This window comes from Pelophylax lessonae (genome assembly GCF_965119305.1).
Source record: "Pelophylax lessonae genome assembly, chromosome: 2".
Classification (NCBI taxonomy): domain Eukaryota; kingdom Metazoa; phylum Chordata; class Amphibia; order Anura; family Ranidae; genus Pelophylax; species Pelophylax lessonae.
Window position 1 is genome coordinate 112,386,404 of NC_138769.1, and position 20,129 is coordinate 112,406,532.

The following is a 20,129-nucleotide window of genomic DNA, read 5'->3' on the forward strand; positions in this document are numbered from 1 at the left end:
TTTGTACTGTCCTGACATTTCAGGGCCTCAAGAAAGGAGATAGGCAGTCAGTACATCTGGTGTGATCAATTTTCAGTAATTGGTACCATAGCTTCTAGACTCAATAACTTTCACACCGACTAAATAATATACACTAATTTGGGTTAATTTTACCAGAGACATGTAGCAGTATACATTTTGGCCCAAATGTATGAAGAAAAATTTATTTTTTGCAAAATTTCATAATTGAAACTAAAAAAAAGTGTTTTTTTTTTCAAAATTTTTGCTCTTTTTTTGCATATATCACGAAAAAAAAAAACCCCAGTTGTGATCAAATACCACCAAAAGAAAGCTCTATTTGTGTGAAAAAAATGATAAAAATTTTGTTTGGTTATAGTGTAGCATGACTGAGCAATTGTCATTCAAAATGTGAGAGTGCTGAAAGCTGAAAATTGGTCTGGGCAGGAAGGGTGTCTAACTGCTCTGTATGGAAGCGGTTAAAGCTGCCTGGGCCCCCCTGCCAAGCTGATAGGGCCCAGTACAGGAGGACCAGCTGCAGGGCTGCTGTTAGACATCACGGGGCCCCGTACAGCCTACCTGACAGGGCCCTCCCCCGAAAATATCAAATTAGATTTTTTTTAAAAATGCGAAGGTCACAATGCTGTTTTACAGCCATGCTAAAAATTATATCAATTTGTTATACATTTTGGAATTGCTGAATGGTAATTCTACATTGCGACACCGCGCTGCAACTGTGAGCCAAGTGTTTGGTTTGAACTCAACGGGGAATTTTATAGGTGGTGCTGCCTGTCAAACTCTGCAACCTGCGTTTAAAATGCCGCAGCTGTGTAGTAAAACATTGCAGCCACAGCATGTGTACAGCCCTATGTGACTGTATAGTTAGGATTTGGGTGTGCAGCCAGGGATAATGGTAAATCAATGGCTTAACCGCCCATGTGAAAGAGTCCTTAGGCTGAATTCACACTGTGCATTTTCTAAACGTGTGACAAGGTGCACAGGAAATGCACGCTGTGCACGCATTTTAGAAATGCACTGCAATTTGCATAGTGCTTGTGGTGCCATTATTTGTTAATGGTACTCCAAAAACAGTTAGGAGACTTGCATTTTGTCATGTGTCAAACTTAAAGCAGGATACCTAAAAATGTTCTAGAGCTTCTATGGTGCATTTGTAAAATGTAGGGCTATCCAGTTAAATAAATAGCCTGCCTTATGTGTGAAAAACAAGCTAAAAAAAATGTGTGCAGGAACATGCATTCCCACTACGATGTGAATGGGACCTCAGGGGTGCCATTTCAAAATGTCTGTCAGGTGGAGGGAGAGGTGTATTTACTGGCCCCTAGCTCTAGCACTGCAGTGGTTGCCAGTGTCTACCTGCAGCTGACACATTTCCCCCCTTCTCTCAACTTTCTCAAGCTACATTCCAACTCACACCCTTCCAGCAGAATGACTACTCCATTTAGACCCTACAACCACTGCAGGTTACATAGAGAATGGTGTGGAGGTTGGCAGAGCAGAGCTCAGGACTCAGGGAGGAGGTGGAGCAGGCAGAGAGCTTTTTACCTCCTCAATCTTTCTTCTTTGCAATAGATAACACTGCCGATCACAGGGAGAGGGGAGGGGGAGTTTCAGGACCTGGCCAGCAGTGTACCAACTTCATAGCAAAGGCAGAGAGAGACTCTGCAGCTGTCCCTGACACACACAGAAACACAGGAGTCACAAGGCAGTACAGCCGGCTCTCCTTTCCTGCAGGTGCCCGGGCCCCTCTTCTGAAGTGACAGAGCTTGGGCCCGGTACAGGAGGGCCGGTTGTACTGGCTTATCAGCAGCCCTGCACTCACCTGTGTTTGCAGAGTAAGGGTTGAAGTAGGGGTCTGGGGATCGACTGGGCTCCCTCCTGCTCTCAGTCAAAACGCTGTCCTCCTCCTGGCTGGCTTGTAGTGCTGTCCTCTCGGTCCGTCCTGTGTAGCAGACAGTGGATGTCTGCATTCCTTGAGGCTCAGGCAGTGACGCCCAAGCACCGCCCTATGATGTGGGACATCCTATGGACCAATCACATGACGGCAATGGAACGGTGGGAGTGTTCGGGGCGCATCACTCTGCGCCCCGAGGACAATCTAAAGGACGACAATCAGCTTTCCTGAAACAAGCACATGATGCCAAAACCCCCACCCTCTACATAGAAAGCAGTGTGTCTGGCGCCCCGCTGACACTTAAAGGTACACATTTTTTTTTTTTTTTAATGCTGATGTACAGATGACTAGCCTTGGGGGGACGGCACCCCTGCACCCCCTATTGACAAGCCACCACTGTTGACAAATCAATTATCATGGTGCGGGGACCAGAGTAAAATAGGGACACTTACACATATTTAGATTAAAATATTATTCTGGAATTTTTTACCTTGTTTCTTTAAAGTAAAGTGAACCTGTACATTTTTTGCTGGGCAAAGCACTGCTCTTTTTATGTGCAGGAGAAGAAGGTCTATGTAAGCTTCAAATGGGACAGCATGGGGTACTTAAGAGGCCAATCATCAAGCAACATGATCATGTAGGGAGCAAGTATGTCACTTCACTATGATAAGCAAACAGAGCAGCAGGGTAGTTAGAGAAAAGAAGGTAAGTACATGAAGCTGTGGGGGTAGGCATTAAAGTGAACTGGCAAAGAACAGGTTCACTTTAAATATAAAAGAGTGGATAATCGTTTTCCTCCCTTCTCTGCTAATTGTCTCTTTTCATCCTTTTCTCTATGCTATCACATGGCGATTGGATCCCACTGGCCCAGCTCATTATACCCTTTAAGGTGTCCAATTTACCTGCTGAACTTTCTAGCAGACTTAACCCACATTTCTAGCCACTGAGTTGGTTCTCAATGGGATCTGACACTTCGTGTTAGGGAATTGTGTGTTGTGACGTAACTATATTGAAATAATAGTTTAAAGTGTTCTAATTATTTTATTCATTTCAATTGATATATCCACAAGCAATAATAACTGTGTTTGCCTGGCAGAGACGGCTCCCCAATTGTATCCAAATGTGTTCACATATATGTACCTATACTCTCATATATCTCAGATAGAGCCTTCCATAATATTACCATGTGACTGTCACTCTTTATCTCAACCTCTCTTCCAGAAGGATTGTTCCTTTGCTCAATCTGGTATTTTGGAAGCTCCAAAAATGAAATAAACTCACAGTATAATACTGTAACAAAATTTGATTCACCAATTTTAAAACCAAAAATAATCACAAAAGTGCATTTATATGTGCTTGTATCCCTTTAAGCCCCGGTTCACACTTGTGCGTGTGCGGGGTTCGCATGTAATGTCGGAGCGCACTGCTCCGACATTACATGCGATCGGCTGCGCCGTGTGAGTTTAGCCATACAGTTTGTATTGCTAAATTCGCACCGCAGCCGCACCAAACACGCACAGGGACCCTTTTTGGCAGCCGCATCAGGATCGGATCGCACATCGGTTCACACTTGTGCGATCCGATCCTGTGCGAACTGCACGATCGCACTGCAATATGCGATTAAACTGGGGGTGTCGTTAAGATTACATTGACACCCCCAGCGTATCGCATATGGCAGTGTGAACTGCCGGGGGTGCGTGTGCGATGCGGGAACAGGCTGCGGATTCGCAGCCTTTCCGCACTCGCATAAGTGTGAACCGGACCTCAAACCCAGTGTCAGGTCCACTGAGCATATATGTGAGGATCAATCGCTCTACATACCTTACCAAACGTAAGAATAATAATGCGTCCTAAAATAATTCTCCCTGATGAGAATACCTTGCTCTCACATACAAAAAATACGCATATAACCTCCAAAGAATATAAAATAAAAAAATGTGTGTAATTTTAGTGCAATACAGCACCATCATATAACTGTTGTGGGAGTGACCAGGGGTTCTGACTGGTGACAGGATGTAAAAAAAGAAAAAGAAAGAGTAAATAATCTTTTTTCTGTTTTTTAAATATTTTTTCTTTTTTATTACATTTTTTTCTTTTTTTTTTTTACATTTTTTTTTTTTTTTTGCATACAGTGACCAGAGCAATACAGTGTTAGTATAGTAACACTGTGCTACTCTGGGGAGGTGATTAGAATTTTTTATACTGTGAATTTTACCATTATAAGCAACCATGTTTTCTTAATGAAAACTATTCATTCAGTGTTTTCTGTTGTGATTAGCTATAATTGGACATAGCTAATCGCATGGTACAGATGGCCTGTGATTGACCCTGCCTGTACCATGTGATCACTGTGACCAATCACAGAGTTTATCACAATAGTACACAATGAAAGACATAAATTAAAGCCCTTCATTGTGTATAATTGTCTTGTGATCTGCTGTGATTGGCCAAAGCAAGCACATGGTACCAGCAGCAGGCTGATTCAGTGATCTGCCATTGGCTGTGTCCGGTGGATACAGCAGGTGGCAGATCGCACTGGAGTTCAGCCCTTGGGGCGCGCGAGAGGCAAGATCTTGAAGATATCATATGATGTCCTCCCAGGACAACAGCTCTCCTGCTCAACTGCCATATTATGATAGGCCAGGTGGGAAGGGGTTAAAAAAAGTGATCACATTTCTGACATGCTCATGTGTAAAAATTTAAACAAATTTATACATGTCCTGAAACTAATAGGCCTATTAAAATACCAGTTAAAAGGTATAGTTGGAGGTTCTGGTGTAGCAGGGATGTGTAAATCACCAAAGTGTCTGAGCAGAATCATACATATTTTGACAGGTGAAATGGTTTATGCTTATACTGTATGTTTCAATTGTGTGTTTAGCAAGACTTCTGCTTTCATAACATAATTCAAACAGTACTTTTCTCAGCAGTTTTTAACATGTAAGTGTGCTATTTTATTAAACTTGTGCATATAATTTTACTAACTCAAGCACCCTTGCTCTGACTTTTGCATACTGTGTTCTCAGCAGGCCCACTTCAATTAATGTTAAGCCCAGTGTATTACCTATGTACTTACTTCATTATAGAATGTACAGTGCATGCTGTGTTTATTGTACTGTATTTTGTCAGCCTCTGGCATCTGTGCAAAATATAATTCCAGGCTCTTGCGTCTGTTAATGTATAATGCTTTGTATGAGAATTCCAACGCCAACTTCTTCCAAAGAAGAAAGAATACTCCTACACATTTAGCAGGTTGCATTCACTATTATGAGAACTACACCCCCCAATTCACATCCTAGTCCACATGGGATTATACACCCCATTAAAATCCATCATACCACACGAACATACCTATATAATAAAATAAACACACTCAAGGATTGTGGAAACGTTTAGGCCATGGCCCCTTTATTGGGTTTAAAAATAAAGAAATTAACTTTAACCTTTAATACCAAACAGAACCGCTGTTAACCACAGACCAACATGCTTAGTAACTAAGACTCAAACAACAATATCTTATACCAACCAAAAAACTGTTTACCAACCACTGTCCACGCACAAAGTGGGTGAATTTACCCAAAAACATGGACCTTCAATATCAAACAGAACTGCTGTTAACCAATAACAGACCAACATGCTTAGTCAATAAGACTCAAGCAGCAATATCTTATTCCAATAACAGCGTACCAACCACTGTCCACCCACTAAGTGGGTGACATTACCCATATAAGGTGGACCGCGACAAGGGGAAATAACAAAGAGGGAGGAAGGGTAGGAGAGCAGGTCAAAAGATCCAGAAGGAAGCCCCTGTTCACATCGGGGCTGATTTAACATGCGATTTGACATGTGAAATCGCATGCCAAATCGGAGCCTATTGCTTGCAACGACACCGTCCAATCAGTGCGACAATGTCTTTGCGGCGCCGCTTATATTCCCAAACGTAGTTTCTGCACTACTTTTGGCAACTTCGCGGGCGATTTCAATAGACATCTGTGCAGGAACCCGCACAGATGTTTCTCAAATCGCCCCTGAACTTACACTGACCTGTGGGTTTGACACTGCGAGTTCAACTGAACATATATAAAACATATATAAAATGCATAATTTCAAACCCGCCCTCAGTTTGAACGAGGGCTAAGGCTAAGGAGAATTCCGAGGTGAGTCCAGGGCTGGCCCAAGACATTGTGCTGCCTGATTCCAAGAATTAATAGCTGACCCCCCCCCCCCCCCCTCAAAAAAAGAAAAAAAAAAGGCCCCCACATCCATTATTTTATAGAAATATAAAATTGTAAAAATATTATATATACTGTTATCTTCTTCCATAACTCACCAGTGGACCGGTCCACCTCAGTCCTCCTGTCACTCCTGTGTCTGCCACGGCCACCGAAAATCCAGCCTGCCCTGCGTGAGAGGGAGTGCACTGATGTCTGATGTCATTGCTCACACCATGATCATTGGGAGGACATTCCTCCTCCTCATACTCAGCCGTTTGCATAATGGGCGGCAGTATGAGATGGGGAAATGCCCCCTGTAACATGCTGCAAACTGATGACAGACAAAACCTTGGGAAGAAAAATCTTGGACGTCAATTTGCTGCCCCTCTTAAAGTGCTGCCTGGGTCCAATGGACCCAGCGGGACCCATGGTAGGGCCGGACCTGGGTGAGTCCAGCTGAGAGACCTGAGGTAAATGCTGACTCCGCCCAGTGACAGGAGAGGATATACTGTAAGTAAAAAGTTACACGTATTGTCTAGATAGTTCCCGCCAAAAGATTTGTCACCAATCCAGTGCTCAGGAGCTGAGGTAAATCTTCCTAGCAACAGCAGGCAGCTTGTCACCTTAAACACAAAACGGAAGAACCAGCAAAGCAGCCATAGAGAGACATATACCTAAAGCTTAACTCCACTTTTGTTGAGAAAAAAACATTCCCCTCTGGGTGATCTCTGTACATTGCAGGGATTTTAACAAACTTTGTTGCAGTTTCCTACCTTTTGTTATTTTGAAAAAAATCCCTGTTTGTTCCTCTGTGCTGAGTGGATCAAATAGGAGTGGTTTCATAATTATCTATCAGCCGTGGCAGTTGCAGGGCTCTAATGAGGAAAGCTGCTGGGCCTGCATCCCTTTATGCGTGTTCCTATTGGGAGTATCTCACCAAAAAAAACAAACATTTTTGTTGCAGGGGATGCCAGAAATCTGACTTGTTTCTTAACCACCCCCCATCCGCGCTACAGCCTATATACGGCTGCAGCGCGGACTTGAATTTTCGGGAGGCCGTTTTTAAACGGCCTCCCAGTGACACGCCCCCAGCGCGCTCCCGCGAGCGCGCTGCGGGGAGAATCTGTGTCGGCCGTGTCCCTTGGACACGGCCGATCACAGATCGTGGTGAATGGCCAATCACAGCTGCCATTCACCACGTGATCGGGCCGTCCAATGAGCGATGATCTCATATGTAAACATATGAGATCATCTCTCATCGCCGGCGCTCCTTCCTCACACGGAGCCTGCAGTGTGAGGAAGGAGGGGGAGCCTCATAGCGCCGGGGACACAGGAGAATGTAATCAGGGCACCGATCACCAGTGCCCTGATTACTAAAGGTAAAAATACACACACAGTGCCCCCCCATCAGTGCCCACAGTGCCCGCCATCAGTGCCCCCCATCAATGCCCACAATCAGTGCCCATAGTGCTGCTAGTCAGTGCCCATCAGTGCCTGCTCATCTAGGCACTGATGAGCACTGACTGGCAGCACTATGGGCACTGAGTGTGGGCACTGATGGTGCTGCCCATCAGTGCTGCTCATCAGTGCCACCCGTCAGTGTCCAGTGCCATCCGCCAGTGCCCATCAGTGCCGCCTATCAGTGCCCATCAGTGCCGCCCGTCAGTGCCGCCTCTCAGTGCCCAGCAGTGCCACCTGTCAGTGCCCAGCAGTGCCACCTCTCAGTGCCCAGCAGTGCCACCTCTCAGTGCCCAGCAGTGCCACCTCTCAGTGCTCATCAGTGCCGCCTATCAGTGCTCATCAGTGCCGCCTATCAGTGCCGCCTATCAGTGCTCATCAGTGCGGCATATTAGTACCTCCTCATCAGTGCCCATAAGTGCCACCTCATCAGTGCCCATAAGTGCCACCTCATCAGTGCCCATCAGTGCAGCCTATCAGTGCCCATCAGTGCCGCCTCATCAGCACACATCAGTGAAGGAGAAAAATTTATTTTCAAAATTTACTCGCAGAAAATAAGAAAAACTTTTTTTTTTTTCAAAATTTTCTGTCTTTATTCTTTTTTTTTGTAAAAAATAAATAACCCAGAGATGATTAAATACCACCAAAAGAAAGCTCTATTTGTGTGAAAAAAATGATAAAAATTTCATATGGGTACAGTGTAGCATGACCGCGCAATTGTCAGTCAAAGTGTGAGAGCGCTGAAAGCTGAAAATTGGCCTGGATGGGAAGGGTGTTTAAGTGCACAGAAGGCAAGTGGTTAACCTCCCTGGCGGTATGATTATGTCAGGAATTACATACCAAAAGCGGTACAATTGTTTTCATGGAAATTTGGCGTTATGTATTATAGGCCTACAATTCTTACTAATTACTGACTTAAACCTGACCAAAACAAGACTCTAGTAGACATCCCAGATGTGATAAATTTGAAACACAAACGCATGAATTATAATCGAATCAATAATATAATTTTATTATATAATATATAATATATATAATAAAATTATATTATTGATTAGATTATAATTCATGCATTATATATTATATATAGATATATGTGTGTGTGTGTGTGTGTGTGTGTATATATATATATACACATATATATATATATGCATATATATATATATATATACCGGTATATATATATATATATATATATATATATATATATATATATATATATATATATATATATATATATATATGCGCATATATATATATATATATATATATATATATATATATATGCATATATATATGCATATATATATATATATATATATGTGTATATGCATATATATATATATGCATATATATATATATATATATATATATATATATACATATATATATATAAATATATATATAATATAAAATGTGTTTTGTGCAACGTTTTTTTTTTTTTGTTTTTTTTTAACTTCCCTCCCTAGTTCCGCTCCCATGCAGCATTGCTGCTGCAGGGAACGGAACTAGGAAGTGATCAGACCGACGGTGGACGGAGGAGCGGCGGGACTCTCGGCTGGCGATCTCAGCAATGAGAGATCATCGCTGGATCGCCAGGACAAGGTAAGAGAACACCGCTGCGCTCTCACATACAACAGCTGCAGATTGAAAAGGAAAGAACATTTTTAATAACATTCAATTACAATATGATTTGTGTCACAATTGTATACAATATATTGTTTTTTCTTTATTTGCTATTTTTTTCCCCCCACAAATGTGGAGTTACCCTTTAACAATCATCATAGATCTATAGAATGAAATGTATTTAAAAACAAATGGGTTTTAGGGGTAACAATCACAAGGAGCCACTCTATTTTTTTATTTCGTGGCCCTGATATACTGCATGGAATGTCATACTGTTCTACATCCACCTGGTGACTTGTTTCTGCTACCATTTTTAATACTCAAGGCTCCATTCACACCTGAGCATATTGTTTTCAGGCATTTTTTTGGGCTTTTTTCAGGCGTTTTTTTGCAGGTGTTTGGAGTCAGGCACTAACAAAAAGGCCTGTAATCTACCAAAAAAGAAGCTCATGTACTTTTTTGAGCTTCAAGCGTTTTGCTTCAGGCGACAGAACGCTCATATGTTAACAAGGGCCATTGAAATGAATGGGATTTTGCTTGTTGGGTGTTTTAAGAATTCAGAAATGAGCGTTTTACGAGCTCAGGTGTGAACAGGGCCTTAACGTACAAACTCTGGTAACATATTTCCTTTCTGAGGCTTTGTTAGCTTTGAGACCTGAACAACACCTTGTTTAAACATCCCTGATTCTTGGCATTGAATGGTAACCTCGATCCTGTTTACTTTTCAATGAATCCACTATTATCTTCTGATATCTCATTTCTGATTGACCACAGGTTTTTGCACACCTTACGCTTTAAATTTTACACTGTTGTTGTCTGGACATTTCCTACTAGAAATAGGAAAAAAATATATCAGTATATTTAGAATAAACTAGAATAAACGCTGCAGACTGGGGAGAAAGAGTACCGAACAAAAAATTGTGATTGTTCTTTTTAAAGTAGCAAGATATGGAATTTGTCACACACAACAGTTGCTAATTCACCATGCATACTCTGGATTTACTTGTCACACAAGTTTTATTAAAGCAACGATGAATGTAATGTATGATATTTTCAGGATGACTATCAGATTAGCTGAATTGTATGAGACTAAACAGTACCTAGTAAAATATTTTCACAGACCATTATACCATTAGCATCAGGATCCCAAAATTATGCCATTTCATAAAGAAACATCAACACCCTCACATTTACATTAAATGCAAGCAAGGGACCAGTCACCTGTATGGAGCTCTGAAATCATTAAATTAACAATTAAAAAGATATAAAATGTATCATTAACCACTTTACCACTAAGCCTATTTTTGACACTTTTTGTTTACAGGTTTAAATCAGTATTTTTTGCTAGAAAACTACTTAAAACCCCCAAACATTATATATATTTTTTTAGCAAAGACTCTGGAGAATAAAATGTTGGTCATTGCAAAATTTTTTGTCACGCGGTATTTGCGCAGCGGTCTTTAAAACGTCATTTTTTTGGAAAAAATTTAAAAAATCACATTTCACTGCATTTAAAAAATACTAAACAGTAAAGTTAGCCCATTTTTTTTGTATATTGTGAAAGATGATGTCACGCTGAGTAAATAGATACCCAACATATTACGGTTTAAAATTGCGATGGCGACAAACTACGGTCAATAGAGATCTCAATCTGCGACGCTTTAAATTTATTTAACGGTTACCAGTTTAGAGTTAGAGTGTAGTTCTTTTCTAAAAATTATTGCCCACGCTCTGGCGATCGCGGCGATACCTCACATGTGGGGTTTAACTCTAGACCCCTCCACTACACTTCCCTGTATGCAAAACGCCGAAAACTGAATTTTTGTATACAGCCGTTTTTCAAATCTGCCGCCTTTTGCAACACAGTAACCCGGAAGTGACGTCATGGACGCCGCCTCCGGGTTACGTCATCGGAGACCCGATCGATGCCGTTTCCGGCATTCATCGGGACTCCATCCAGCCGGAGGACGTACCGGCTGGGTGCTCGGGGCTCCTTGTGGGACGGGAGCCCCGAGCAAAGCCACGGAAGGTGGCGGGAGGGGGGGACGTCCCCTCCCGCCCCCCCGGGTAACGATCGAGCTGCTCCCGAGCCGCATTGGTCATTACCGACGGAAAGCCGACCGTCGGCTTCAAACCACGGTACCGGGATGATGCCTCTAGCTAGAGGCATCATCCTGGTATAACCCCGCAAAGTCAGCTGACGTAGGTCTACATGGCTAGACGTTAAGTGGTTAAATATTGTTTGTCCTGTTCATTGCATGTCCAAAAAAAAGCCCTTAAAAATAACCAAGATATGGACACTTGTAGGGTTTAGAACAGATGTGGACCCCTTGTAGTTCCCCTTTTGGCCACTAGATGACCTAATCAAGAGACAGGAGAGGCTTAGGAGAGGGCACCTTGGGGAAGGGAATTTTAGGAAATCAGAGACCTTTCTGGGTTTTTTGGCTTTGACCAGATCATCCTGTAGGCAGTTGGGCCTTATACGTTTAGTTTCCCCTTAGGAGGGAAAGACCAGAACAGTAGAAGTACTTAAAGTAGAACTATAGGCAAACTTTTTTTGTTAATTTTGGATAGAGGTTATAGCCCGTGTCAGATTTTTTTTTTTTTTTTTTTTGCCACCTCTGTCAAACTGGGGAGATTTACCTCCACTTCCTTTCCCATAGCCAAAACAGGAAGTGAGAGGACATAGCGACAAATACCTTGGGGACCCCCAGCTCACCAGAACTAGTATCTCCATTAAAAGATTTAACCTCTGTTACTTTTATGGGGACAACCCGAAATTTACTCGAGGGCACAGACAGCGATAAAAACCTGCCAGGGTGTTCTAATCTATCTCCAAAACTAAAATCTCTATCAAAAACTAAAATTAAAGTTTTGCCTTTAGTTATACTTCAATGCAATTTATGGGACGGCTCACCGTTCCATTCTTTGGCATGTCAGACCCAAGGACACCCCACATGGGCAGTGGGCCTTTCATCTGTCCTCTCATTCTAAACTAAACTGTAGCTTAAGCGTTCCATCATATCCGAGGAATTGTTGATTTAAATATCTCTGCTTCTACTAATTAAACTGTTAAAAGGTATTCCTGGTGTGGATTGCTTCTTCCTCTAACCTATATATATATAGGGGCATTTTACGGAAACAAAACCTGTGCCTTAGGGACAAAGCAAGGTTCATTGGAGTAGGACCTGAAACAGATGGGTAGAGGACTATCAACACTACAGATTAGGCCAGGGTGAGTTGCCCTGCAGATGTGTCCACACACACACAAGAGAGATTAGAATACTTCCCCCTGGGGAGACCTGTTCCCACAGTACACCGCTAAAGCATAGTCGATACCCATAAGACTGGGCAGGAACAGGTTATAGAACAAATGTGCTTCCCTGCTACATAACATATGTGTAAAAAGGTATCATACTGGTGGTGGTTAGGCCAGGCTAGGAACTTCCCAAGGGAGCTTAGGGATTGGTGCCCAGGGGAGGATCTCCTGCCCATGGTACCTGGTGAGTCTAAGGGGACCAACCTATGCCAAGCAGGATTAGGTTGAAGAGAGTGAGTGTTCGCCTACCATGTGGCTATGCACGTTGCTAGGCCACTACACAACACAATAAAATATTTACATATTATTATAATATTCTTAACAAGCTGAAAGCTTTAAAGTGACCCTGTCAGCAATGTGGAAATACATATAAAAGCTATTCCTGTAAAAAATAATGCAAATACCTCTCCTGCTGCTTTACTCCACATTTACATTTGGGCCATATTGTTCAGCAAAAGTGACGGTAACAAAAGATGGGGCAAACTAACATTGCCAAGGGTGCCTGAGAGGTTTCACCAACAACTTACTTTATTTGTAGTTTTGAACAGACTGTGAAAGAATTAGCACCCTGTCAGTTTTTACCTCTGTCTGGGGTTCCATTGTAGAGACTTCACATCCCTTACTACATCAGTGACAATGATTTCACCAGATAGGAAGTGAAGGAAAATCTTCAATAGCAACACAGTTGGGGGAGTAGAGAAAACATTTGTTTTCCTGTTTGAATTTTTTTTCCTGATCCTGCCTGGTAAAACCCTTGTCAATAAAACAGTAAGGACAAAAATGGATGGTTCAGCTGAAAACCTAACAAAGCAGCCAGAATGGGCAGTACACATGCCATGGTTGTGGAAAATGTAACTTGGCTTGCCAGGTTTGGCAGGTGAAAATTGTAGAAGGTTTCCCAATAGGGGGACTATGAAGGGGACTTTACTGGTACCAATGGAAAACACATGAAATAAAAATACAGATATCTTTATTTACAAAATGTTAAAAGAACATAGTGTTAAATTATGCTATTATAATGATCTCTGATTTATCTTATTCTTTCTCAGCTCCTCTGTGTGAATCATACTGTTTCCCACTCTGGAGGTTTCAAAGCTTAAAGTGGATGAACACCTGATTCATGAAAATTGGCCTAAGCACATATATCTGTAGTGTTTACGTACTTCTCTCAAAAGCTCTAAGTCCCATGTCTTTCTGCTGTTTCGTTCCTCTGTTATCAGTATGAAAACTTCTGACAAGCTCTTCAACAACCAAGATAAAACCAGGCTGAAATTTGTGTCGGGTGGGTGCTATAAATAGATTAGCAGAGAGCTTGTCTTGTCACAGCACAGCCCTGCACATTCCTTCCTCTGCTTATGTGGAGGTGTGTGTGCTTTTCCTCCATTCAACTGTCACACAGTGTATGCCAAGACTACACTCCTACTGCTGAACGAGGAAGAAAAAATTCTAACACAATGTTAAAATTCTAAAGAATCTAGAAAGCTGAAGATAGCAGATAGCATTGAAAAACTTATGTAGGGGGATTTGTTTCATCTCTGTGTATCATCTGAGGCTGTTCACTTCACTTGGTATAGGAGAGGGTTTACATCCACTTTAAATAGGAGACCCAAAAAGTTGATCATTGTGCATTATATTTTTTAAAACTGCATGCAAAGTTTAAAAATACTGCTCACATGCTTCCCATGCCTGAGCGGCACCAACACAATCTGCTCAAATAGTCCAGATGTAATTGCACCGCTGCTTGTTACCGCAGTGCCAGCGTGCATTCCAAAGGACGGATGTGTGACAGGCAATGGACCGGATATGACATGTGGCTCAGCCCCTATGCATTTCGTGCATAGCGCATCTTCAGGAAGCCCACTGAAGCAGCAATTTAGAGAAATGTGTTGACCTAGCTATGCGTTTGTTGTGAAGATATATGTATACATTTCTACAAACTCTTTGTTATTTAGAAGTAGCAACTGTATACTGGACAATATATGATCACCTAATTTTAACATTTTGTAAATAAAGATATCTGTATTTTAATTTCATGTGTCTTCCGTTGGTACCAGTAAAGTTCCTGGCATAGTTCTCCTATTGGGAAACCTTCTACAATTTAACCATAGCTGGGATGTGGTAATCACTTTTGCAGAACATATTCTTTCTAAATAGGTGGCACTGCCAGTCAAACTTACCCAATGAAGACAATGCGGCTGTTCTGCAACTGCAAGCCAAATGCTTGGTTTCGTGGTAGCTGCATGTTCGTTATATGCATATTGTTTAGCAAAAACAAAAGCCAAATACATAAAAAAATAGACATTCAGAAAGTGGCAGGATTGCCTCCTTAATGCCTGAAAGCTGCTGTGCTACTGCCCTTTGAAAAGCCGTTTACCACAAATTGCTTTTCAGAGGATTGTTAAAACTGTCAGCTGTGTGAAACAAGCTTAACCACTTGCCGACTGCTCACTGAGCTGCTACTTCGGCAAAGTGGCTCGTTACCGGCTGGTGACGTAGACCTACGTCACCAGACTCTCCCCTCTCTCGGCGGTGTGCGCACACCACCGGAGGTTCGCTCCCGCTGTATTCAGACACAGCGGGAGTCGGGCCAGGGGTGGAGAGGCGGTGATCACCGCCGCTCTTCCCCGATCGTCGGGGATCGAGTGAGGAAACCCGCCCGCTTGTGTAAACAAAGCGGGCGGATTTCCTATGTGACAGGCAGTGACAGATTACAGGATTCAGCATAGCTGAACCTGCGATCTGTGTCTGTGTCACACAATCCCCTCCCCCCACACACGTCAGTAAGCATGAGGCATACATTTAACCCCTTGATCACCAACAGTGTTAACCCCTTCCCTGCCAGTGTCATTATTACAGTAACAGTGCATATTTATAGCACTGATTACTGTAGTAATGTCACTGGTACCCCCAAAAGTGTCAAAAATGTCAGTCAGGGATCCGATCTGTCTGCCGCAATGTCGCAGTCCCACAAAAAAAATCGCAGATCGCCGCCATTACTAGTAAAAAAAAAAATAAACAATAAAAATGACAAATCTTTCCCGTAGTTAGTAAACGCAATAAATTTTGCGCAAACCAATCAAAATACGCTTATTGTGATTTTTTTTTTTACCAAAAATATGTAGCAGAAAACAAATTGGCCTAAAATGTAAAAAAATTTTGATTTATACATTTTTTTTTATATATCAGAATGTAAAAAATATTGTTTTTTTTTTTTCAAAATTGTCGCTCTTTTTTTCAAAAATTAAAATTCGCACAGGTGATCAAATACCACCAAAAGAAAGCTCTATTTGTGGGGGAAAAAAAGAACATAAATTGAATTTGGGCACAGCATCGCACGATCGCACAATTGTCCGTTAAAATAACGCAGTGCTGAATCGCAAAATATAGCCTGGTCAGGAATGGGGTAAAATCTTCCGGTTTTAAAGCGGTTAAAAATACGCTCATTGAGAATTTTTTTGTCAAAGACATGTAGCTAAATACATTTTGGCCTAAATATATGACAAAAATGGAATATATTGGATATTTTTTAACTGTAAATGTCAATTTTTTCGCAAAATTGTTGCTCTTTTTTTATTAATATCGCAAAAAATGAAAAGCACAGAGGTGATAAAATACCACCAACAGAAAGCTCTGTTTGTGGGAAAAAAAGGACGTAAATTTAGTTTAGGTACAGGGTTGCATGACCGCGCAATTGTCAGTTAAATTTGCGCAGTGCCAAGTTGCAAAAAATTTGGAACCAGTAAGCCAAGAAAATGTTCTGTGTAGAAGAGATGATGCCAGCACATGGGCACAGACTTCTTGGCAAAGTATGGGTGCCTACAGGCTCTAGGAAACCAAACATGGGCAATGCCACTTTTGCCATCCTTATGACTGCTTGACTATATAGCCATGATTCTGGAAAAAGCAAGCAACCTGTTAAGTGTCTCATAAAGGTCATTTTGAGTAATATAGTGCTAGTAAAAGGGATATACTGTAGATGAACCCTGTGAACAACCAGGTAGGGAGTATCATGTTTTTTTTAGTTTTTTAAGCGGAAACGCAGTTCCGCGCCTCTAGCACTGCATGTATGTAATGGCAAGGGGTGCTGAGATATGCTGGAGGATCTATTGATGCTAGCTGCTGTGGGATCTATTGTCACTGGCAGGGGTCTATAGTTGAGAGGGTCTTTTGTTGCAGGGGAAGATCTACTGCTGCTGTGGGGATCTACTGTTGAGGGAGGGGTCTATTGTTGCTAGGAGGGGTCTACTGTTAAGTTAGGGGTCTGTTGTTTCTGGCTTCTGAAGGGTCTATTGATGTTTGCTGTTAGGAGATATATTTGTTGCTGGAGGGGGTCTATTATTGCTGAAGTGGATCTTTTGTTTTGGTGGGGGCATCTTTTGTTGCTTGGGGATCTATTGTTGGTGGTGGGGTCTGTAATTAAAGGAGGTATCTATTTCTCTGCTTTTCTTGTTATAAATAACAATTTCCATACAAATTACTTAGCACCATAAAAAAAATCATGATTGCTTCTGTATTCTCTAAAAGTGGCAGGACTGGGAGGTGGCTAAGGGGGTGGTGCCAAGGGATGCTCTGAAAGGTGGGTAGGGGCAGAGACAAGGGGTGACTCATAAGGGGGTGACTACCTGCACCTATTCTCTGAGAAACAAATCTCTGGTGAGCAGTGGCAGTTGGCTTTCACAGGCAAAAAAAACTGCCCACCCAGCTGTGTGACAATAGCGAATGAAAATTCACTATTGTCACACGGATCCTCCTCCTGGCCAATCAGGAAGCAGGTTTTGAGACTCGTTTCCCGATTGGCCGAAAGAAGAAACCATGCCATTGGGCATGGAGGAGGAGGGAGGAGACGCAGAAGAAAGGGGAAAGAAGCCGAAGCCGCATCCAGGCAGGGTGAGTGAGGGAGGGTCCTGTCCTGTCTCCTGTCCCCCTGTCCTGTCTCCTGTCTCCCCTGTCCTGTCTCCTGTCTCCCCTGTCCTGTCTTCTGTCTCCCCTCTCTCCTGTCTCTCCTGTCTCGCTGTGGTCTGGGGGGTGGGGGGTCTGGTGTTGTCCGGGGGCGGGGGGGGGGGCATTATGGTGGGGTCCGTCTGCCGCCCCCCGGCCCATGGGGCACCAGCCGCCACTGCTGGTGAGTATAGACTTCGGTTGGACCCTTTGAATAACCATAAGTGTGTGCAGGGGTGCATGCCAGGTGTGCTTGGGCACACCCTAATCACTATGTGTGGTGCCATTTCCCTCTACTGCCTGGGCTTCCCCCATGTTGGCCCCACAGCGCTGCTGGCTTCCCTCCTCTCCTCTCCCACCTGCTGCTGTGGATGATGTTTCAGGATGGCGAGTGGGGGGATGGGGCTAGTAAATATGTCATTTATCAGCGCCTTCCTTTTCTAAATGAACACACTCACTTACTGTGTTCATTCATAACTGAAGCATAGTAAACAGTGTTTACTATGCTTTAGTTTGTGAATGAACAGAAAGCTGCTCAGCACAGAGCACTTCCCATTCATTCACTACCCAGTGCAGCTGAGGCTGTGTGTTTGAGTTTTGGGGTGCACACCCTAATGCAATAGGCTGCACACACCTATGTAAACAACCAAGTATTAATGAGTATAGATTTCTTTTTTGACTGCAGAAAGATTACCTGTCTGGTTCTACATGTGAATATTGCAGACAATGAAGGCCACAGACAGAAGGAACAGGCAATAGTGATTTCTTTGCAAGGAACACTTATTAACTACTGATGGCTTTTAACTTACATCAGTTTGCGTGTAACATCTGCTAAGTTTCCAACTTTGTTCTGAAGTATCAACACTTAAAAAATTCCACATGCTAGAATGACAAAACAGAAGCTGAGCAAGAAGCGGTAGTCTGCTTTTAAGCCTTCTGTGGTATTCCCACTGAGAAGGAAAAAAGTGTGTTTGTTTTATGTTAGGGGAGTAATCCTTTATTACGGGAAATATAACTGTGCTTTGAAGATTGCAGTTTTGATGAAAAAAACAAGCAATTGTGAGACACTGCCCTGGTAATTCTGCAAGATCAACATACAAAGTGAAGGTTCCCACAGAAGTATTCATTTTCATTAAACTCATCTGGTTAGTAGGAAGCCACAATCAAATTTTTCTCCTGTGGAGAACCTGTATATCATAATTCATATTTTAACCACTTAAGGACCGAGCCCATTTCTGACACATGTTGTTTACAAGTTAAAATCTGTATTTTTTGCTAGAAAATTACTTAGAAGTTCGAACCCCCAAACATTATATATTTTTTTAGCAAAGACTCTGGAGAATAAAATGGCGGTCATTGCAATATTTTTTGTCACGCAGTATTTGCGCAGCGGTCTTTCATACGCCATTTGACGATGGTCAAGATGATGTCACACCGAGCAAATAGATATATGTTACGGTTTAAAATTGCGCACACCTGCGGAATGGCGTCAAACTACGGTCAATAAAAATCTTCATAGGTGACGCTTTAAAATATTTTAACGGCTACCAGTGTAGAGTTATAGAGTAGCTCTTTTTTTTAAATTATTGCTCTCACTCTGGCAATCGTGGAGATAACTCACATGTGTGGTTTGAACAGCGATTTCATTTGGGGGCGCGACTATTGTTTATGTTTTTTCTTTCATGCGTGAGCTCACGGCGACGGGGCGGTTAAAATTATTATTTTTTCCTATTTATTTAATTTATTTTTTTCATTTTAGCACAGGTTTTAAAAAAAAAATCTGATCACATTTATTGCTATCACAAGCAATGTAAACTTCCCTTGTGACAGCAATAGGCAGTGCCAGATACTCTTTATGGAGGGGTCAGGGGTCTAAAAGACCCCAGACCCCTCCACAACACTTCAATGTATTCAAAATGCCGAAAACTACAATTCTGAATACAGTCACTTTTTAAATTTGGTGCCTATAGCAGCCGAGAAACCCAGACGTGACGTAATGGACGCCGCCTCTGGGTTACGTCATCAGAGACCCAATCAAAGCCGCATACAGCTTTGATAGGGACTCCAACCAGCCAGATGCGCCGGCTGGTTGCTCAGGTCTCCCGTCCCACAGAAGAAGTGGGGGAGGTGTCCGCTCGCTGGGGTGATGATCGAGCAGCTCCCGAGCCGCATTGGTCGTTTCCGCCTGAAAGCCGACCACCGGCTCTAAAAAATGGTACCGGGATGATGCCTCTAGCTGCAGGTATCACCCCGGTACAACCACTTATTGCAACCAACGTAGCTCTACATCGATTTGCAGTAAGTGGTTAAACTGTCAGTCATGCACATAGGCTAAATAGACGCTCCTTGTTTTAATGGCTAGTTAGGTTGGGGTGAATGCCATTTGTTTGTTTACATAGGCTTATTATGCCAGAGCCTTCTGCCAATTTATGGTGCTACTGTGAGAATGCTAAAAAAAATGTAAAGTACAATAAACATAAATATAGTTATAAGTTATATTAAAGTGTTTATTACCCCAGCTTTTCATATTCCTGATATGTGCCTGCTGTACCATGTACTTGTATGAGACAGTATCCTGCTCTCTTTGTATTGCTTCCCTTGCGTGAATTCCCTGGTGTTCCTGCTAGTCCCTCTGATTTCCTATAAAAAAAACTGGCCACACTAG